The sequence below is a fragment of the Cyanistes caeruleus genome, chromosome 6 (genome assembly GCF_971803275.1).
Source record: "Cyanistes caeruleus chromosome 6, bCyaCae1.hap1.1, whole genome shotgun sequence".
NCBI classification, from domain to species: Eukaryota; Metazoa; Chordata; class Aves; order Passeriformes; family Paridae; genus Cyanistes; species Cyanistes caeruleus.
Genome location: NC_141706.1, coordinates 35,887,920 through 35,911,869, shown reverse-complemented (window position 1 = coordinate 35,911,869; position 23,950 = coordinate 35,887,920). Strand labels below are relative to the sequence as shown.

The 23,950-nt window shown below is 35.9% G+C and overlaps 1 protein-coding gene and 1 long non-coding RNA gene across 37 annotated transcripts in view; one reads left to right on the top strand and one right to left on the bottom strand.

The window, feature by feature from the left end:
• Nucleotides 1-23,950, top strand: part of RAD51B (RAD51 paralog B) — a 429,615-nt gene that overhangs the window by 82,473 nt on the left and 323,192 nt on the right. The gene's annotated exons all lie outside the window — the stretch shown is intronic.
• LOC111930290 (uncharacterized) lies at nucleotides 8,955-22,589 on the bottom strand. The gene is made up of 3 exons (XR_002865100.2): nucleotides 22,508-22,589; nucleotides 20,646-20,706; nucleotides 8,955-9,043 (listed from the first exon to the last, which is right to left on the bottom strand). It is a non-coding gene; the product is annotated as an uncharacterized LOC111930290 (long non-coding RNA).

The window sequence follows — 23,950 nt, the reverse complement described above, 5'->3', positions numbered from 1 at the left end:
CAGTTCTTTTGTAGCATCCTTCTGGACAATTATATATTGTCTGTAAGACTGGCATAAACCAAGCACTGAAAAGAGTGACGGGGAATGTATGTAGTATGGATGGAGTTGAAATGGCCATGATGCCATTGTCAACCAGTCATGATATACAAAAATAAATAAATATCTAAAATCAAAGTCTGTGTGCAGTTCTTAAGGATAACTCCTGAACTTTAAATAAGCTTCTCATAAGGAATCAATTTATAACCAACTTAATGTTGTGTATGGGAGATGAACGCTTGCTTTTCTCAAGTATTATATTGAAAAAAGAGCTACATCTTGCTTGGCCTGCTGCTGCACTGTGGTTTAGCGTGTTCTGATTGTGGTGTACATGAACTAGTTTGGCTGCTAATTTTTTCCATAGGTTACTAGCTTCATGTCCATAGAGAGGAAGATATTTCTTAACACTCTTTGTTTTGACAGAGAAGTTGCCTACCTTAATTTTGTGTTTTCTGGAAAACTTGGTTTGTCTTGTTGATTTGGCAGATCACAGGCGTGTCTAATGTTCTGTTTTTATTAAACAAATACCTGTAACTGGGTATTTGCAACAAAGCAGGTTTCCAGTTTTTCTTTGGTAAGAAATGTAATAAAATATTCTATTTGTCATAGCTGGTGTAGGAAGGTAAATACATTTGTTTTTTGGCCTTACTGACCTATTGTACATCAAAGTAATGGTTCTGAAGTTAGTGTTGTCCTTTTTCATTGCTATAAAACCTCATACATGCTAGAAGTGTATATTTTCTTGTTATTCAACAAGATTTATAGATAAGTAGATGACAGTGACCTAGTAAAAGAAAAATGTTACAGTCCAGTAGATGAAGCACTTAGAAGTGTCTTTGTTAAAAAGCCTTCATGTAAATGAAGTGTATGTAGTATTAAACCCTTACAGATGTGCACTTTTTCCATGATCACAAAGATGTTCCCAGAGGAAATCTGGGAGCTGTATTTTATTGTCTCAGTGAGGAATAATGCCATATGAAATGATTTATTCCAGAAATCTTCCCCCTAGTGGGTTTGCAGGACCAGCACAAAGCCTGTAGCTTAGAAAGCAGAAAGTGTAAGAGAGTCTCAGACAGTCAGTCCAGGTATTAAATAATGAGCAGTTCATTTGGTGTGATCCCTACAGTACTGCAGATTTAAAATTGCAGTCAGTTGGGCAAAACCAGAAGGATATGGGAGGTATATTTTCTATAAATGAAGAGTTTAGCAGACTTCATATTTTGCAGGGTTCAACATCTCATTGTATGTAAAATAATAATTGCTTTAATAATTGATTTGGAAAAGAACATGCATTCTTATATAGGGTTCTCATAGCTCGAAGTTTTGATTAACTTTTAAGAGTTATATAATTTTATATTTTTGGACTGCACACTAAGCAGGGATTTTTTTTCCTGGAAAATCACACATGCACACACACACAACATATATGGCCAGCTTATGATTTCTGCTGTATTAAATAAATCATGACCCTTAATGTCATCTAATCCAATTATTAACACAGTACTGCCAAATCCACCACTAAATGATGTCCCTGAGCACCACAACTACATCTTTCCAATTCCTTCAGGGATGGTGACTGAACAGGTTCCCTAAGCAGCCTGTTTCAATGCTTGATAGCTGGAAGCTTTTGTGATGTAGTCTTTATTCCCCTTCCTTAGGCAATAAGAAGTAGTGCTTTTGAATATTCTCTACTAATAAAGTGATTATTTCATTAGTAAATACAAAGCTCCTTTCATTTGTTTAGAATCTGTATATAAAAATTCATGGTATTTTCTTAGATCATCTCTTAAGTTCTGAGAAAAATAAGGACAGCTGTCAAAATCTTTACCAAAGAGAAAGGGCTCCAAGAAAGGAAAAATAATAAATGCTTTGTTTCTTGCTTGGATTATTTGATACACTTAAACCTGAACTGTTGAAAGCACAAATGTCTGGCTTTTGTGGCCCATATGTGCCTCTCAAGTGTCACTTTCCAAAAATTACACTGCTATTGTATTAAATACAAATTTAAAATAGATTCTGTTGCTCTTTCCATCAGAAGCTGTTTTCGCTGTTTGCTTCTTTTGAGGTAAATGCATTTTGGTCACCTCTTCACCTCTTGTTAAAGGGGTGCCATCAAAATAATGGCCACAGATTTCTAGTCTGGCTGAGTATTGGAACTGCTTGGGTAGATGCACCTCACCTCATTGGTAAGGCATTATGATACAGAATTTGTACCCACTGCAAAAATGCATAAGATCACAGAACATGGCAATTTATATGAGATGCAATTGGAAGTAATGACATTTCATGTTTATTTTTCTTCTAAAGTTGGAGAACAACTAAGGAGTCAATGCAAATATTTTATATTAATTCAAAATTCATATTAGCTTTTTAATCTGAACCATAAAGTTATACATACCCAAAAAGAATAATTTATTTTCCATTGAAATAGAAACTAAAAGGTGAGCAAAAATTTGGAAATAATGAGATGGGAGTGCAAAAAATATATGTCAGTTTTTAAGTGACCCCAACACCTTTATCCAACCATGTCAAAATCATCTAATCATGTTTTAAAGTTATGGTGCTATTTGTTATGCTTAACCATGCTGACAATGTTCTGGAGATTTTTGTTGGTTTGAAAATTCTGGTCATGTTCTGCCAGAGGATGTACTAATCCAAGTGCAGTGCCAAATAAGTAATGAAACACAATTTTTTTATCAAAAGACATTCAAACTCTTCAGACTTCCTGGTTAGTAGAAATGTTGATAAATCTGGTAGGTTTTTGGAGCTTGGGTAGCCTTGGTTGTCATATTTTTCTTTTAATACTGAGACTCTCAGGAATGAGGGATTATTTTCAAGAATGATTTTGATCTTGCATATTTAAATGTAGTCAGAAAGGTTGCCAAAAAAAAGTAGTATTTGATGCCTATATTTTCAGAAAAATGCTTGGCACTTACAATTTAGCCCTGACATAGATCTGTTCTAGAAGTTACTAAAAAGTAAGATATTTCTTAGATAGTGATGTACTTTGTTTAGAGGATATAGAAGCAACTCTGAAAGAATTTCACTTCTAGAGATCAATGTGGGTCTAATGAGAGAAAAATAATGAGTAAATTTAACAAACAGGTTAATAAAAGTTTCATTTTATAGATGTTTGTTTACCCAACCACTGTGTTGAGCAAAATATAGTTATTTTTAGCCTAGTCCAAAGTTAAAACTATTTATTATTGGTTTCACTTATTTAAACTTAAATAGAAAAATTATACATATTAAATATATTTGAATAGAGTTGTTGGACTTCCTTGGGGGAAAAAACGGTTTGATTATTTGGCAAAAATGCGGCATAGTAGAAGTGTAAGAAAGTAACATTTGTTATTTCTAGTGCTTTGGGTTTTCAGGCAGTTAGGAAACGTTTTTGATGCATTTGTCTTTTAAGTAACTTAGGAGCATTTGTTAGCTTGGACGTGGTGCTGTGTTCTGATCAGCTTAGGGTGGCTGCTAGAACAAGCCTCTGTTAAAGGCACATCCTTTTCATCTGCCTGCAAAAGGTAGTATGGACATATGCTGACATATTGGTCCAATACATCTTATTGTTTCATGCTAACAGCCTGCCTGAAAGATATTCTTTGTCCTAAAACTGTGTTTCAATTTCACTGGGATTCAAGAATTACCTCACAAATATAAGGCTGTTTCAGGAAATGATGAGACTCTTGGATCCCCTAACATGTTGGATAACAACCAAGGAAGAAGTCTGTAAGTTCTTAATCCATGAAATGGCCCTGCTTAATACATCTCCTAATTTCCCAAGAAGAAAGTGAGTGCCTTCTCTCAGATATTTAGTGCCAACAAAATCATGGAATAAAAAATACTGTTCACAGTAAAAGCCAGGAGAAAATTTCTGGCCAAGGCTTCCCTTTAAGGTGGTCCTCTGCAGTGTCCACTGTGTCTTTCCCTGCTGATCTTTATGCTTTGAGGAATTAATCCAGTGATAATATATTTATGTAGATGGGCTGTCTCCCTGGGGTTTTATTGCCTGGTACCTCGTGGTTATCTTCTTGAGTAAATGTTACTGTATGTTGTTTTCTGCAGGCATCAGTGAGTATGCTCTTCACTGCTGTCACCACAGATAAGGTGGATGGGAAAGATCCCAGCTCTGATAGCAGACTTCCCTTCAGGCATTTTCCTCCTTGAATATGTCCTTAATGATATGCTCCAGGTGTCTCAAATACAAAAATTAAATTTCTGTGAAGCAAGTTCTCATCTTAAGCAAGACTTCATTTACCTGGAGCTTCATATGTCTTTGCTGAAGGCATGTTTTGTTTTGTTTTTCTTGTAAATGGCTGAATAATTAACATCCCAATCTTGGCTTGTCACAGGTACAGTGAGTGAAGAGATGGCTTTGGTAATCACTCAGCAAAGGCTTTTTGAATCAGGCTGCAGTGGCAAGAGTGTGAATTAAGTCAGTAATGTTTTACTACTGTGTTGTGTGTATCTGTTCCTTTTAAGGTGCTTTCCCCAGTACACCCCTCCCCTGCCCACACATGAATTTCAAACACTGGCAATATCCCGAACATCTGTAACACGGCTGCCTGGAACTCCTTGCATCCTCCCAAAGTTTTTATGCAATTATGTAATTTTGGGGGCTTCCAGAAAATGCTTTCAGTTTATTTAAAAAAAAATTCTTTAATGCCTAATTTCATATTAAGGGGCAGCTATCTTAAAGCTTCTCACAGGGTCATGTGTGACATGGACAATAATTTGGACTAGAAAAAGACATGTAACCCATCAAGTTACCAAATGTGCAGACCTCAGTGTAGTGCAGTGTAGTCTCTTTTCTGCCTAGTTGTTTATAGAGTGTGGTGGCTGAACGGAATGATAGAAGCATGACTGTGAAAGGTCATCTAGTTCCAACAATCCTGCCATGAGCAGGAACACTTTTCACTGGATCAGGGTGCTCAAAGCCCCATCCAACCTGGCCTTGAATAATTCAGGGTGGGGCATCCACAACCCATGTGGGTAACCTGTCCCAGTGCCTCACCAACCTCACAGTAAAGAATTTCTTCCTAATATCTAATTAGGAAATCTACTACTTCTCCCTTGTCATGCATATCATTTGGATATTTTGGTCTGAAACCAAATCTCAGCACTCCTGTGAATAAAGTGCTTGTTTGCAAATGACTTTATGATGACTTTCTTACCCTTCAAAATAGCACCTCAGAAACCTCTTTAATCAACAGCAAATTTACCTGATAGTACCTAATGGTGCAAATACACCACATGGCCAGGGTTAGCATTCAGTATGTATTGAAATATTTGTAGTTGGTTAAGTTGAAACCACCTTAGAGCTAAGTTCTGGTCTTCCTCCTTTGAAGGATACCGTGCAGTGTGGTGTATTATTCCCCTCTGTCTTTTTGGCCACTTCTTGTTTTTTGTGGACTGTTAAGGGTTGTGTACTTTCATGCTCTTAAGTGTGTTTATTTCTTGGTTTTTTTGATGGATGCAAACCAAGAGGGAAAAGGAACCACTGGCACCACCTAATTCCTGTGTCTGGAAAGAAAAATTAGGTTCCAAAAATAGTGACGTGGGGTGAAACTGCATCTTTATGACTCTGTATTTCCTGGACCATTGTGAGCTTGTTTCACGGCCTTAAAGTAAATTAAATGGATCTTATTTGCTATTTAAGTTGTATTTTTAATAAAGGGGAAGTTTTAGGAGGTCGTTAAAATACTGCTTTGTACTCAGGAAGTAAAGTGTTTTGGCTTCTTAATTAAATGTGATGTTTGGTTATTTATGTAATGAAAAGATGGCAGCTGCTATTTGTCAGATAGTCAGAAAGGACTCAGAAGGAAAAGGTTCAGTCCCCAAAATACTGGTTAATGTGTATATATCCTCTTGGATAGTGGCCCATTGTAATGGGTCTGAAAGCTTGGGTTAACTGTCTTAGGCCAGGTCTTCATCTATCACACTGTGTTGTGTTTCCTATTATGAATTGCACCCATGTCTTCTCCCTATATTCCAAATCTCTGCAGAAGTTCAAGGATGATAGTACTAATAGTATTGATTTGAGGAGCAATTTCTAGGTCACAGATAAGTAACACTGCCTGATGTTGTCTGAGAGTAGACTAAATCCTTGTAAAACAGGGAGTTAGGATGTGTTTAAATTTATTGTTATAAAACAATATATAATTGTTTTAGCCAAAACCATGGGTTCTTGCAAGTTAATACGCATGTGAGGAGAAACCAAGACACTTTTTTTTGATGTTCAGCTGCTAATTTATAAGTCGTGTACCAAGTTTTTCCTGCCTGAGTGCCAGCAGAATCAGACAGACAAATAATTTCTTTGCTAATATTTCAGTTACTATCAATCAATACTTAGCCCAACAGTTCTTTCTCTGGAAGTTTTAGACATTTTCTGGAACTTCATTTTCTATTTATTTCTACTTGTTATTTTCTTCCATATGAGTACATATACATGCCTGTTCAAAGCAACTTACCAGCAGGCATTTGAACTCCTTCCTAGATTCTCCTAAACCTTTAATTTTGAGCACCATTTATAAGCCTGTGGTTGGTTTTAGACTTTCTTTGCATGATACCTGTGTTTCTGTAAAAGTTTCAACACAGAATATAATGCCAAACATGAATGACATTTGAAACAATCCTATTATCAGTGTCCCTTTTGATATTTGTGTTGTTCAAAATTTACATTCAGCTTGGGTGGTTTGCTAGAAAAGCAGGAAAAGTATTGTAAAAAATTCTGCTTTGAAAATATAAGCAGGTTAAACTCTGCATAAAACTAAGACTTTTTTTTTTTTTTTAATATGAGTATTCATTGCTAACCAAAAGTTTCCTGCACACAAGAACTTCTGTTCTGTGGACTTCAGGTTCTCGAGGACCTTTTCATATTTCCATTCAGATGAACCAGCTTTGGGTCAACCTTGGAAGCAATAAGGGTGAGGGCAGAAGTCTGTCTTTGTATATGAGTAATTATTCAGTGCTTTCAAAAGTATCAGAAAGACTTGTTTCTTAGTTTTATAAAAGCAGTTGAAGTCAAAACTGAGACACTGATTTGCTAATAAAATGTCTTTTTGTGCCTCTTCTTGATGATGTTTTCTAGTCAGTTGACCCAGCCCAGCAGCTACACACCCACCAATTGCTTGCTTCCTTCTCCTCAGAGGGACAGGGAGACAACTGGAAGAGCAAAACCACGAAAATTGAAAAAAGAATGAGCTGAGATGAAGAGAATTTAATAACTGAAGGGAGGAGAAAATGAATAAAAATTGATGCAAAGACAGTCATTCACCACTGCTCAGTCAGCGTCCAAGCAATAGAAAACATACTGAAGAGACAGTACATATACTGAAGCTCCAAATGACTGTACTGGGATGTTAGGAAGGATACCTCACCTTCCTGGTAGTAGTACGTGTGAATAATGAGAGCTGAGATTCTCAGGCTGAGATATGGTGATTGATGTAATTTGATACTTTATTAGTACTGCTGTACTGTTGAGCTTTAAATTTTATCTCTGTGGTACTTTGGAGGAAGGGTATTGGGACAGGATTCTATTGCCAAAGTCAAAAGGGTGAAATGGAGAGGGATTGGCTTTTAGACCATTAATATAAAAACCAGATGTGATAGGTAGAAAGACAAATGTGTTTTGCTATTTGAGTGTTGAGTCATTACAATATTTTAGGTACATTTCAGACTAGTTTCTTTGTGGTTGGCATTCATGCCATGGAATATTTTCAGCTTTCATGAAAAGAAAAACTTGTTGATTAAAAGTTGACTTCCTGTGGGCATCCAAGTTATGTTAGTGGGCCACCTGAAGTATGTGTTTTGCTTTTGTAAAACATAATTTAGGAGTGTCAATACTTAAAATGTCAGTGATTAAATTAAGAGGCTGCGTGCATGACTTGAACATATGTGATCTCTGCTTAAAAATCAAGATTAGGACATTTATGTATCTACTCCTGTTTATGTTTTTTTTTGGTAATCTGACTTTTAATATGGATATTTTGAAAATATTTGCTAGTTTTCAGAGACTTTGAGAGAGCAGGGTGCTGTGTTCCTATTAAACTGTTTTGCTCAGTAAAATAATTTGCAAAGTAAAATAACTGACAGTGATTTCTGCTTTGCTAAAATATTTTGTCCTGGGATCTCAAAATTCTTTATAAATGCTGATGAATAAAACCTCTTTTCACTTCTGCAAAGCACATGGTGTTATTCACATTTATTATATGGAATGGAGCCCAGATGTATTAACTTACAGTCCTTTTCCATAAGCAGCAAATTATCTCCTCCCCTCTGTTTTTATGTGAATTGTCTCTGCTTTCCGCCCCTTCACTTCATGAGACATTTAAGTGCACAGTTTAGTGATTTACTGTTGATATCTTTTCTAACATTTTATTCTAAGTGCAACAGCCCTGCAGGTTATGAGTTGTGAAATGACAGAAAACAGGAACAAGCTGTTTTAAAGTCAAAAGAATTACAATAAAGAAAATAATTAAATGAATGGTGTCAGAAAGACCTGGTTTTGCTGTTAAGCTGTCACTGGCTTGACTCTAGCTTTGTATTGACAAATTTGTGGTTGCTACCTTTAAAAAAAACATAAAGTCAAACACAACTGTATTCTATCCCTCTTGAACTTGCAGTTAACATGAAGACCTGCCCTTTTTGGTCTTCTTTAATATCTCATTTCTGTTGCAACACCTAATGGTGTTGTCATTACTGTGTCTGGTACCATTGTAGCATTTGTAGCATTGTTTCAAAACTGCTGACTCCATAGGTTTGAATAAGCTCAGCACTTCCATGATGTCCTTTAAAGCTGTAAGCAGAAGACAGATATCTGTTTGTGCAATTGTTCTTACTGTGTGCTAAAGACATTTACAAAAAAGTACAGCAGAGATTAAGGTCACTGCTGTACTCCAGGAGATCTTCTTGTGGGAAGGTCTTTTATTGGTGATGCTGTGCTGAGTGTCTACTTGTCTCAAGTTGGGAACAATGCAGATATTTTGGGAGATTCATCCTTGATCTGCAGAAAAAACACATGTATACACAGATATAATTGAATTATTTAATCTCTATGTAGTGCCTCACTTCTCTAATGAAATTGTTTAGCATAGATTTTAAAATGGTAGCTTGGAAGCCCTTAGCACTGGGGTTTTGGAAGAAGTGAATCATCAAGCACTAATCTCATTACATCCTGCTAGAGTACTCTTGAGATACCTCAGCTAGCTTAAACTGACACCAGAAAGGAAATAAGGGCTTTCTTTCTCAGATGCATAGGCTTGTTTCTTCTTCCAAGGAATGGATTTTAAATTTTGTTAAATGAGCATATGCAAACCTGGAGAGAAGAATTACCTCTGCAAAACATTTGTTAAATGTAATACTACTATAAAAAAGCCTTCCTTTCTCTGTATCACTGTGAAGCAGAATAAAAAAACCGTGTAGAATGAGGAAAACATACGCCTTTTTATGCCTTTTTTATCTTTTTTCTTTTTTCTTTCCCTCCCTCTCTGCCTAATCTCCTTATAACTGAATGACTGCAAGTGCTGGTCAGGGAGTTTTTGTGCAGAAAGGATGAGTGAAGGGCCAAAAGGTAAGGAAGGAGCTAAAAAGCAAAACTTTTGTGTAAGGACAACATTGGCTAAGAGAGAGGGCACTTACTAGTGAATTTGTTCTAGAAATCAGTCTATAAGCCAAGATTATCTTCAAGATTTTTGAACTTGGTTGCTCTGAGAACAGCAACTCCATGGTAGTAAAATTAATGTGTTGTCAGCAGTTCTGTGCATCCCCAAGTCTCACTGGTATGAATAGAAGCCCTGAGGGTTAGGACTCTTACCTAAATACTCATGTGAGAATGATGAGCTTTTACATTTTCATGGTGGTATCAATATGACTGCTATAGAGCACTGCTAAGTGTGTGCTACTATAACAGGATAATTTCGAAAAAAGTCAGAGGGAGTGAGAATTTGTTTAGTAACTTTTAATTTCTAGCGGAAAAGCCTCTATAATTTTTTTTCTCAAGAAGAGTTGGAAGAAGAGAAATGCTATATCAGAGAAACTGGTAGTTTTCTGATGGAAGCTATTTTAACTTTATCTGCACGGCATCAGTTGATGGATCATTCTGTCCAAAGTTTCCTGATAGTTCTTGGACGTATTTAAAGATAAACCATGCTACTAATGTTACATAAACAATCCTCTTGAGTTTTGCTGATGCCTTTTCTGGGGAAAAAAAAAAAATGTGCCAAAGATACTTGGTGATGAAAATACTTTAAAAACATTGGCTGTATTTAAAGGAAGGCCTTACATTTTAAGTGGACTCTCTAACTACTCCTTCCTTTCTTAGCACATTAATAATAGTGTGATGGTGACAGCACTGAGACTCTTTTGTAAATTATAAATTATGTAGCTGATTGTGTGTATATTTTGCCTGTTTCAGAATAAACCTGCCCATCAACAATTTAAGCATGGACTTTTCTCACCCAGACAGTGTTCATGGTCCTTATCTTCTTGGATTTGCATGGGTGACCTAAGGGCAGCCAATTCTTCACACTCCTCTTATCTCAACTTCCTTAATTCAGGATTCAAATTCTAATTCATGACTTTTTGCAGTGTGCTCCAATTTGTTTGGTTAACAGTAACAAACTAAAACCTGTTCTAACTCTCCACTTTGTTTTTAAAATATCCAGTTGTTTCTTATACAGATGTTCTTATCTCTGAGGATTCGTTTTGGTTGTGTCATAAGAAGAATTAAGATTTCCTTGTCTTGGGCTATGTGACTGTTAAAAGCCAACAGACTTTCAACAGATGAACAGCAGTTCGTTTTCACTGCGGGTCAGTTGGTCAGACCTTTAGCATTTAATAGCAAGGTTTGTCCCTCCTGTTGTGAACTATGCCAATCAAGCATGGGCAGAACATATGAGGCTACTACTCCTGGGGATCTTAAGTTGCTGGGATATGTTGTGTTTGTAAATTGCTGAGTTCCTGATGAGGAAAGGCTGTTCTAGAGAGAAATGAATCTCTGCAGACTTTCACTTCTTTTATGCTAATAGGCATAAGGCACTAGAAAATCTGATCTAAGGAGGATTAGATTGTAACAGTTCTGATGATTACAGCCAAGCTATGAATGCAGGTTTGGACTTAGCTCCAAGGAAATTGTGTATCCTTACAGAAACAAAAATTTATCTAATTGTCAGTAAGCTTGAGTAAGAGCATGGCCAAAGAACAGGTATGGTCAATGTACTAAATTCTCAGTGGTAGGACATTTGAAATCTGAGTGTCTGATGAACAACTTTTGCTTTAAAATAAACAATGGACAGTAAATTTAATAATTAATGCGATCTAGAAAGCAGACAATAACCCATGCACTTCCATGCACTCACCCTTTATCTAATTAGTCTGAAACAATGAGGTGGAACTAACTGGAAAAATGATTCAGGCCTCAAACAAATGTACCTTCCTAAAAAGTTAAGAAATTCTTACAGGCAAGTTGGTTTCCCTTCCTGTTTTTGAAAGATGGGGTAGAGGTTGCAAGCAATGAGAAATTGAAATAACAAAGTTTAGCCTCTGAAATAATCAGTAGAAACTTGCTGAAATAGCAGCCTTTATGAAGATGTTTTATATAATATGATTATGCAGTGTATTCCAATACAATTAATTACCTCAAGTTTTGCTAAAATTATCTTAACTGTGCTCCATCCACTATAGGCGCAAATCCATCCACAGTTGGTACTAAATGAGGGGAAGAATATTTCTCCTGAGATCAGAAAGCAGACTGCAGCTGTTGTGTATGCTGTGTATGTGGGCAAAGCTAAATAACTGCCCTCGTGCTCACACATTCAGAGGAAATAAGGCAAGTCAGAGGAAAGCAGTTTTCCAGTAACCTACCCTTGATTGTACTTCTTTTGATGGTTAGCTTTATTATTTACGCTTTTTTTTTTGGTACTAAGTCCAATTAAAACAATTGGACTCTAAACAGGCTTCTGTCTTTAGAAATGTACTTGTAACAGGTAGCATATGGAAGCACAGCCTGTTAACAGCTGCAAATTTTGTTGATTAAACTAGGTGCAGACAAATTTACAAGAGAAACTGTTTTGTGAAAAATTCCAGTTCACTTGTATATAAAGGTATCTTGACTATTTTCTTATTGGTTTCCACAGCTTCTTGCCAAGAATAATACAAAGTTTCTTGCAAAGTGTTGACACTGAAGGTTCTAAAAGCTAAATGTTTTAGCAATTGTTTTGAGTAGTCTTGATTCTCTGTAAACAAACATGTCTGTCTATGCTGACACCTGGAGATACCCTTAGCAGTTGTACACCACATTCTTTTCAGGCAAGATTTCAGATCCTGTGTGGCCACAGCAAAGTTTGTTTGTGACATCTGCTTAGATGCGCTAAAAGGTAATGCAAATTACAGGGCTCTGGTACCTAATGCTTCTCACAGAGTTCAGTGAATTTACGGATTATATTTGTAACTTGTTTTGACAGGAATACCATATAAGTCCTGACCAAGCAAGACTTTAAATTTTGAAAGTTTAAGGTGTTTTATCTTACATTCTCAAAGCACATTGCAAATAAATGTTCCTCTAAAAATCTGTTTAATATAAAAGAATTAATATACAGCTAGGTAAGTAAAGCATGGAAAGCATAAAGTTCTGCTTCAAAGATTACTTAAGTGAGTCAGTGGCAGACCCAGCACTGATGACATAGTTGGGAATGTCAGAAGAATTTGATCTCAGGTTAGCAGTGAGACCAAATGCAGTATGAAGTGATAGTGGCATATGCAATGTTTAAAACAAGACCAACATTTTCACTTTTGCCTAAGTGTCTCTAATCATCTGTCATTATTTGGTTTTTGGTTAAAATACTAATACATAATGCTTTACTGAATTCCTGTAGGAGCTTTAATCTTCTTTAATGTCCTGAAGTGTGTTTGCAATGCTCATGAGTGGGTAAATGTAATTTCAGTAATTGCTGCTTTGAGCTGATAAATCAGTTTGCAGGAAGAGTATCTGTTGAAGTACAGTGGTACAAGTGGAAACAAAAATTTTTATAGATTGAAGTTTCTAATTCTTGGGTTGGGATTATATACATAGGAACTGAAAAAATTTCATACTATCAAGAATTTACTGAAGAATGTGGTACTAATTATGTAACTATGTCCATACATATGAGGAACAAGCCTATGGTGGGAGCAAGGTAGTAAAATTTAGAGGTAAATGTCAAAAAAATTTAGTTCTTACATAAATATTCTTTTTTGTGAATTATGGATGGAATTTTTGTTATTTGGTGTGTATTACATGAAGTGTGCTTTACAAGGAGCACATTATTTCTTTTTCTGCTTGTGTTTTTTGCCTAATATGTTTCAGCAGATATATATATACACACACATATACATATTTTCCTTTTTTTCCAAGACAGTTACTTTAGATAGCAAAAAGGCTGATTTTTTTTTTTTTTGGTTGGTTGATTGTTTTTTGTTTGTTTGTTTTTAAGTGGAGGATAATCTAACTACTGCAAACTGTATTTGTTGCATAACAGATTTTTAAAAGAGGAAAAATTAAATACTAGAGAGCACTGTGGATAAGCCATGAAAAGAGCTTCCAGACTTAAAGAGGTATTCTGGCTGCTGGTTAAGAAATACTGGGTTTTTTTCACCTGAAAGGCAGCTATTCCTATCTAGACCATGAGTTCAAATGAATAAGAATAATCCATAAATATTAGTCATCTTCCTATAACCCATGCGAAAACAAATACAGAACTGTGTTTAAAAATATGAAGATGATATTGAGGGCAGTAGGACTGAAAGTCAAGAATTAGAGAACTGAGGATTAAATTTTTCTATGCAATCTTTTTTCTTTTGGAATTAGGAGAAAATCTGATCTCACTTTGTATTTTACATGTTGTCTCTGCCTCAATCTGTTTGGGGAATAAATCCATTTGCAGCAAAGGAAGCTGTTTTTGGATTATTGCATCACTGGTGTTGCAAAAGTTGATTTTTCCAAAGTGAATAAGACCTAATCAAGACAGCTGAACTCTTCCTTAGAGAATCAGATATGCCTTTGGTAATATAAACATATATGAGGATACTTAGGGATGACTAAACCATTCTAAGCAGCCTTTTCACAGCTGAACATTAATAGTACATTTCATTCTGTGGGTACTTGGTTTTTGAGATTAAAAGTGAAATGCCCTCTTCTACAACTACATTCAGTAGAGGCTGTTCTTTTAATAAATTAAATGTTGCAGCATGCCATATTAAAGGGAACAATCAAGTCTTGAGTACCTCAAAGCAGGTAGTCAAAACTCTTCCCATCAATCTGCTCCATTCCCTATCTGCAAATGGATGAATCAGCCTCTCAGGATGGAGGTATTGTGAAGGCAAAGCAGCTCAATATAGGTTCCAGTTGCTAAAGAAAAGAGTCATTTGGTGCTCAGAACTGAACTTTAATGGTGTGCAGTAAGTGAGGGCTTGGATGAAACACTTTAGAATGGGGAGAAAACAAAATGAGTAAGTTTTTGTTGAGAGCCATCCTCCATGCTTGTAATTGTCTTTTTGCAGCCTTGTTTTAGGTCTCCTTCCGGAAAGTTAAAACAAAATACATCAAGTACAATAAGGTTCTGTGGGACTAAAAGTGAATTATAATGGAAAGTGCTAGCTAGCAAAAGGGGGTGGTACCCCCAGCTGCAATATTATCATATTGTCACTGAGATGGAATTTTCCTAAGCAGAAGCCTTGTGGCATAAAGTGGTCTTGTAATTTTGGCATGGTGCTCAAGTGTCAAAAAAAAAAAAAAAAGAAAAGTAAGCCTTTCCCTTTCTGAAAATTTTATACATTTTATGAGCTTTGTAACAGAAGTTGGATAGAACTCCTTTTTTAGCAGCTTCCCATTGCATCAAGTGTAATGCAGTGGTATTTTCTAGTAATGGTTACTGCTAGGATGAGGTTTGCAGGTTAAGTTGTTGACTTCTATTAAGCCCTCAAAGATGGACTATGCACTGTAATGCTAGAGGCAGGAGAACTTGATTTAGATTAAAATGCCAGTGAAATGCAGTTTGAATTACTGTGCCTCTGCCTTCTGCAGCACATAGGGCAAACTGTATTTAGGACTGCAGAAGAAATTTATATGCTACTTAACATATTTTTTGATTAGTCTTGTGTTTTTCAATTCTGTGCTGTGGCACTTGTGAAAACTGGTGTCAAAACAAATTTCATTCTCTTGTGCTTGAATTCTTAAAATATTTTTTTAAAAATGTTCATGATTGCCCAAAGCTTGTGATTCTATTTTATTTAGAAGGTAGAGGGAGATGTCATAGGGTGAATGGAAACTGGGAATAAGAGAGATGGAACAATTGTTCTTGCCTCTAGGAAGAATGACTTGGAACTTTGCATGTTCCTAGGCAAGAATTTTTACTTTTGCAAGTTAGGTCACATTATTACCTCATTAGTTCAGAGTGCAGAGTAAAAAAAAAAGAACATCTCACAATAGCTTTATTTTTAATTATTCACTCTTCACCTTCAGCTGGGGGGAAAATAATTGGAGAGACTTCTCAAAACAGCTTTCTGATTAGATTTGGATTCTGTTAATTTATTCTGTTTTGGATCACAGAAACGTTTAATTTTGCTAACAATTATACAATAGGAAAGAAATTGTACAATAAGAAAAAAAAAAACTATTTTGAGAACATCTCACCAGTCACATATGTAACTTAAAGCCAAGACTCACAGTGTACATAAAGCAAGAATTTTGCTTCCTTAAGTATAAGAATTGTCTTCTAAGAAAGTATTTTTTACAGTATAAGTTGATTTATTGAACGCTTTTACAAATTACTTTTTTGCCTTTGGATGAAAGTGAAATTAAAATAATGTAGGTTCCTCTTTGCAGAAAAAACTTATCAATTATGCTGCTGTCAACTTAAATTTATTACTGAATTTGTCTATGTATTTTGATTTATTCTGAACTCATCTTGATGTATCCTTCACTGCATGTATTGATACCTGAATTAGCCAAGGCCAAATGCAACTGCAGCTTAACTCCTGTTCTTGCTTCAGGTTTGAAAACACTGTTTTGGGCAGAACTCAAGTTTTTAGCTCTGAATTTTTTTGCAGTATAAAAAGGGACAAACATGTACACATTTCAGATAATTATGAGTCTTAACTAGAACTTCACCAATCTGCCAAGTTTGAAAATAAAAATATATTGACTTGTGTGCTTACTTCTGCCTGTGCTTGCTCTTCTGGTTAGCACTGCGAATCTTACATAATATGGTGTGCACACATAAACTTCAGAGCAATGACTTGAATCCTCTCTTCTTTCCTCTTTCTTTGGAAAGTTGAGGACCCAGGATAAGAGATGCAATAGAATATTTCGTAGTGATTTGTTATCTTGGGATGCCAGTGGCATGCAGACTGTGTATACATGTTTTAGTGTAGTTGAAGTAGATTTGACTCTCAGTAGTGGTGGCAGTCCTGTAGGGATGGATCTGATAGATCTTGTACACATCATATACATACTTGATGACTGGAAATTTGCTCTATTTGGAGATGTCATCTATCACAGAATTGCCCAAACAGCTTGCTTTGATTTTTTTTCTTTCCATGTTAGGTTGGTACAAATAAGACAAGGACCATACAAAAGCAGCTTTCTAGGACCATCTGGAATGTGGCTACTCCCAGCTGCTCAGGTCAGAGACTAACTGGTCTAGTGTTGGCAGGTTTAATGTAATGTAAGGGGAAATCACTGCTTTTGTTTGATCTTCCTGTACTTGTTTCACAAGCTTTCATATACCACTCACTAATCAAGAAGGCAGCTAAGTGCTAAGAGAAAGGAAGTAGTCCAGCTGCTATTGCATTAATCAAAGCACACTAGGAATTTATAATCAGCTGTATAAATAGACTTCACAATAAAACCAATCAGTGTAGTGTCACAGGAAGTGGAATCCTGTGCCATCTGTATTCTTCTTTCCCTCTGAGTGCATAGTGTAGCATTATGTTGTTAGATCTATTTGATCATCTTTGCACTGCAGAAGTGTGAGCTACATAGAGGGAAGCCCACCTGAGGCTGCAGGTGCTGGGATGTGCTGCCTTTTGTCCATCAATCTTAAGTTCTTTCTGGAGCAGTTAATTTTGATCCTGTTGATCTAACCATCTGTTTTTGCAGAACACTCAGCAATTCATCTACTCCTTCTCCAGTTTGCTTTATCACATCAGGAAGTCACTTGTACAGTCATTTTGTGTGCCCTTTAATAAGTTGCACTCCTTGGCCCCTCCATATCTCATTGGTCCAGAGAAGAAATGCCAAGCAATGGAAGATCAGTTTTTGCTCAAAATGAAGAAAAACTTAATGTTCTATATTACAGCAAAGGGAAAATTTGCATATTTTTTCCTTTTTGTCCACATATGTTCTGTTTCTATATTGTCTGTCTTAATCAAGTCTGAAATTACCAGGCCACCAAAGGGAGTTCTGATTACTTTGTTTATTGCATTCTAATTATTGTGTTTGTTATCTTTTTAGATTCTCAGGGTGTAATAGGGATGGGTAGGACAAGATATGTGGATCTTTTATTTTGATGATCTTCTTGTTGTGCTAGAGAGTCAGGGAATTGAAATATTTTAACTTTACAAACTGGAAGAGGTTGAAATGTGTGTTGGCCCTGTGTCAGAAAGCCCTTCTATTTGTCACTGAGTTGTTAATAAAATTAAGGTTTGGAATTTTGCTAGCTAGGAAAAAATCATTAATTTGACAACAATACTCAAGCGTGGGTTTGGGGTTTTGGGTTTTGTTTTTTAGTTTTTTGGGGTTTTTTGTAGTTTTTTTGTGGGGGGTAGTTGTTTGGTTTCATTATTGTTGGTTTTTTGCTTCTAGTTGTCTCTTTCTGTTCTTAAGCCTTTTTTTAGATACCTTCTCAAGATCCTACAGCTAATTTCTAAACTGTATCTATTCCTTATCATCTACTTTTTATAATTTGGAATATGAATGAGGCGATATTACTTACAATCATGTGCATTTTGATCTGCAGTGGAGTCTTTACCAAAGTTCACAGCTTTTAGTTTTTTCTATTTGAAACTAAACTGTGGTCTTAGTGCCAGTTAATATTTTCAAATACTATTCCTGACTTCTTTTTTTTCTATTTTCATCTTTTTGTTAATCCTGCTTGTGCTCATGGAGCTATTGTAATTTGACAATATATAACATAATATTATTTCTTCTGAACAGTTGTGCTTTTTAAACCAACCAATTTCATTTTTAGGAATGTGAATCATACAACTGTACTATGTCATCCATCAATCTGTGGGGTTTGGAATTCACTAGATGTGCTTCTTGATAAAGCTACTCGTTTCCCTGGGAACAGTGTTCAAGGCTGTGCTCTGGTCCTTGATGGTGTTTATGGTCTGGTTTGAAGTTGCACTCAGAGAAAATTAAGAAAAAACCATTTTTTTCAAGCCTCATTTACAATATTGTGTTTATTACCTTTTACTTCAGATGTATTTTTTCCAGCCAGTCTAATTGCTCTTCTAAGAAACATTTCAGATTGTAACCCAGTCTCATAACTTCATATCTAAACAGCACTCTGCACTGCACTACTTTTTTTTCTTATTTTGTAAATGAGTCAACATACACAGCTGTGCAAATTCAGTTTCTTAAAAATTTGTTTCTCAGACATTCACTGGAGAAGTGATTTGATTTGCATAATCTTTTAATATTACCTTGTCTGATGGAAACAGATTTCCATTTTGAAGTGCTTGTGAATGTGCCATATACCTTTTAAAAACACCTAATTTGTAAGTGTCAAAAATATGTTTTGGTTTTCAAACAGAACAGCTGAAAGGTAGGCTGACACAATCAGCCATCTTGACACCACCCTTGGAAAACAGCTTAGTGAGCACAACTTGCCATAATCTATGGCTGATTGTTTCTTTTTTTTTTTTCAAAGTAATTAGTGGTCAGTAGTATGTAGGCATTAGAATCTTCTCCCCCACTCCTTTTATATTATACTCTTTTATTCCTGAATCAATCTACTATGCTAAGTATACAAAAGAAAATTAGTGTGGTAAGGTAAAAAGTGCTGTAGAACTCATGCATACTTGAAAAAACTTAAATCTGATAAATATAGTTATGTGTATTTATGTAAATTAAATTATACTTAGTGTTCTAAGTTACCTGGACATGTTTTTATTGTTTGAACCCATGGTTAGTGGATTATACAGTAGGGTAAAAATGATAGCTGTGAGTTAAATTTTATTAATTTTATCATATACAAATTTTATTAATTTTATCATATATAAATTTTATTCTGGCTTTTTTGTTACTTTATCTTTTTCATTGATGTGCATAAGCAGGTGATATTCTTTAGGGTTCAGTGTTCCATAAAACCTTAAAAAGGCATTTTAGTCTAGTCTGTTTCTAAAGAATTTGAGTCATTCAAATTCCAGTAAATTAATCAATAATAAATAATAAATTAATTTTTATCATCTGTGGTTGCATACATGGGCCTGTGGAGATTTGCTCTGGCATACCTATTTTCATGAGAGCACTGCTCTACTTTTATGAATTCAGTAAACATTTTAATAAGCATGACTTTGTTCTGTTCTTGGGGAAACTCAGACTTATCAGTGTGGGTCTATTGAGGAAGGTGAGCACAGGTCCCCTGGGTGTGCCAATCCAGCAGTCAGGGCATGTTGGGGCCAATAAATGCATTAAAGAGACTGCAAGTTTAGCAAGTCACAACATTTTCACTATTTCTATATTTATCAAACATGTCAAGGAATGTGATCACAAGGCCTTCCAGGGATTAACTGCTCTAGTATTTTGATTGTTTATAATTTTTTTTAAAACTGTGACAAAAGCCAAGTTTGCAATGTGCAGCAAAGCTTTCATATCTGTGAATGTGAGGAATGCCTGGCTGAGCTTTGAGATCTGTTCTGGATGGCAGGAGGAGTTCTCTGGTTGTATATTCACACCCTGCAGCTGGTGGGGATGTAGGCTTTTGGGGATGTGTAGTCTTTTGGCACATTTCCCATGACCTAAAGCATGGAATGAATTTTCCGTAGAGTCTGTAAATATTCTTCTGTAGATCAACTCCTCATTAATACTTGTGAACACACATGGGCTCTGAGCAGAAAAGTCAATCTCTCTTGGCTTGTAAATGTTATCAAAGCATTTTGAAGCTTAATGATGAGCACAAGATTTTGAAAATTGGAATGAGCACTCTCTTCCTACCATTACTGAGCTAACCAGAAAAAAAGAACAAGACATGAAGGAACCCAATCACATAAGAGAGACACCTGTAGACAGAGGTCGGTGGCAAAATGGGTTTGATTTCATGATTACCTTGCTGAAACCTGTCTGTAGGAATTACTCAGCAGATTGATCTGTCCCATACAGTGGTGCTGTGTGCTTTTTTGTATGAACACAATAATGGTAAGTGAATAGAAAATTGTATCTCGACTATCTGAGGGTGAAAAAATATAGGTAAGCATTGGAATGGGTGGAAAAGATTTTGCTATTGATATTTTTTTTATTTCCAAGAGTTACATTTGCCAAACTTCATAGTTTATTCCTGTAGCCAATGATACCAGATCATAAACACGTGTGTGTGTGTGTGTGCTCGTGAATAGGCATGCAAAATTACCTTTGAACTTCTGGCCAGCTTCAGTCAGATTTGTCTTCTAGAAGAGTTGAAAAACAAGTTCCTACAAATATGGTGAAAGTAGATGACCAGTGTAAGGAGGTGACAAAAAATTGTACGTGCCTATAATCATGAGAGAACATTCAACAGGTTCTCAAAATTCTTAACCTATTGCAAGTGAATGAGAAAAATAATCTGAGTGTAGTAGTATCATCGTGTTCTGGCTCTAAAACCTTTGGGAAAACAGTTATGAGTTCTGCCTGAAGACCTGATTTTTATGCTTCAGGAAAAAAAAACTGTGGAGTAACTGGAGCCTTAGTAATTAATGTAGGAACATTGATTAAATATAGCAAGACTCCTTTTGATGTTTGTATAGAAAATGATTGCATCTTGTTTATATTCACAGTGGTTAAAAACTTAGTCATGTTTTTCACCATAGGCTTATTCTGATGAAATATTGAACTTTTTTTTCTTGTCATCTTTTTCTTGTTATTTTGGCATTTTGAAGGGTGCAGGTTTTTCTTCAAACACTTGCATTTATGTGTTTATGTGTTCCAGCTGGTAGTTTATGGGTTAAATCCATGAGAAATTTTGTATCCTTCTGTCTTTTTCTTGAGGAAGAAAGGACCACATATGAATGCTGTGCTTGCAACCCGTGCTAATTCCTGCACATGGCCTGCAGTTGCAGCCTGAGTCAGCTGAATTTCAGTGTGTAAGAATGAGATGGAGGTAGAGGTGGACCTTCCGGTTGTGAGTTTGGCTTTGCTCTTTCAACTGCTTGCTTTGCAGGAAGGTTGGACAAGCTTAATTAGAGAAAAAAGTATTTTTGCTTAAATCTTTGTCTAGAAAGCTGAATAAAATGTGGGGCTTTTTCTGGGGGGGAGGGCGTTGTTGTTGGGGTTTTTTATTAGCAGTTTTAAAAGAGAACAAATTTGGTCAATATTTGCCATCATCCAGACTATTAATGAAATTATTAAATATGATTTAATAATTATTAATATCCAGAAGGGGCTAATGTAACTTTCCAAATTAAGGTATGAAAGAGAATTTAAGCGTGTTATGGATTGTTCTAGCTTAGCACATCTGCCAATAGCATTGATTTTTAAAAGAAAAAAACAGCTCTTATATAGTGAAATCTGTCTGTACTGCTAAGTATTTTAGCATCTCCAGACCCCAATGTGTCCTTGCTGAGACATCTCTAGTATATACAGGGCATGAGGATGAAAGAAATATTTGTTACTAAGGTCTGCTAGAGAAATAAACCAACAATAATGCTATTTCTCTCTTATCTAGCATATTTTGAATCTGAAGAATTCAAAGTACTTTAATGCCACTTAATTAAGCTTTAAACCTCTGTTATAGATTGATTATATTCCCTTGTTTAAGATGGGAGAAGTACAACTCAGTCCAGTATAAAACATTGCAAGGTGAGATCTTGAGAACAGCCAGAAATAAAACCCCACTTTTCTCCTTTAGACTTTTATCCAGCAAATGCTTCTGCAGGTGTTTAAATTTCTGCACTGCTTTCATGTTTAATCCTTAATACCTGAATGAATACTGGTACATTTGGGAACAACAGTTAGGAGTCTTGCATGTTTCAATCTGGGAAATGTAAAATCTCTAACAGACTTGAGGCTGGTCTTGGGTGTTGCATTTCGAAATATATTAATAAATATATCTGCCCAGAGTAGTAACTTTTAAATGTCCTTTGGTCAGCCAGAGGAAAGTACCATATTTTGTTGCAGTTCTGAGAATTGGAGACTAGACATGATGTCTCTATAAGTGTCCTTGTGCATTAATTTTATAAGTATAATATAAATGTTCCATAAATATTGAAGGATATTTGGGAACTGTGGAGTACCTACCATGAGGCTAATTTCTCAAATTGCATTGCTGCTTATTTTAGTGCAGCTCCTCCAGTCAATTGAATTTCTGCCATGTGTTTACCTTGCCCCAGTAGCCTGAACATACATTTTCGGACAGCTGAGAGGCACAAACACTGTGTTTTGCTGGGACTGTGTGTGAGTGTCTTTCTTCCCTTGCTGGGTCACTGCTGAGCTGCTGCCTGGTTTAAGAGCCATAGGAAGGCTGTTGTCACAAGCTTCCATTTGCTCTGTGAGTTTGTTTTAACGTCTGCCTTTGCCATTCTGTGTTGCAGTGTAGAAATGCAATTGTGAAGAAACAAACAAGGGGCTGTTGATATTCCAAAATGTTTTGGTGGCAGTAATACCCAGCCAAGATAGGGTACCCTGCCAGAGAGCTTGAAATCACAACAGAGGCACACAGCTGTTAAAAAAACATTTTAAAAATGAGAAAACCTGATTAGGTTGGACTGGGTGAAAGTCATCTTTCACCCAGTCCACTTGTCACAGCAATGGCAGCTGTTTTGGATGCAGTGAGCTGTTTATATTTTAACTGTAGCTGATGTTAAATTAGTGAAATAATAACTAAAGTATAGTTTATATGTCAGGGAAGTGCTCTGCAGCGAATGTACCTTTTAAATGCCTGAATAGAAATGCAGAAACAGATACATAATATTTTCTCTTTTTTTTTCAGTTGCAGAAAAGTATACTCTTAATAGTTATATTGTAGTATGAGAAAGAGAGGAAAAACTATTTTAAAAAAGATTTTAAAACTTGCAAAATTATATAGTTTAATTATTCAACCATTGTCTATTTGGTGATTGTAATGTAAGTAGTTTATTCCCAGTTGAACTCGTAATTAAAAATGCAGCAAAGCAGAATACTTTGCCTTGGTATTGCAGGAGAGAAGAATGGTATGTTCTGTTGTGTTTGGCCCAGGCAAAAGGGTGCTATAGTCACAAAGGGAATAATGCAGAATCACCAGCAACTTGTTTCATAGCTGTTCATATACTGTATGGATAAACTTTACTTGTATGTCATGTACATCACGTAGAAGCACTGTATTCTATTTTTTTGCCCTTTGGCTATGATCTCAAGTGCCTAATAAGATGGCAAGACAGAAGTTTTTACTTGAAAATGCTTTTTGATGGTAGATATTGTTAAGGTAGCAAATACCAAAGCATCCAGACATTTTTGTATGTCTCTATTATTTTGTAACCTTTTATGCTACAGCATGAAAGAGAGAGAGGAATAAAAGGTGCACCTACTCCTAATAGGGTTGTGTAGCAGTAAGGGACATGGAATAATCTGATGGCCTCGTTATTTCCCTGGCCCCCTGGGTAGCTGAGCATCGTGTTAGTAGAGCTGGTAGTACCTGATTGCTAGTGAGATGTAAGAATGAGTCACAGACTCTGCTATGCACTGTTCCTGGGTCCTGAAGGTAAG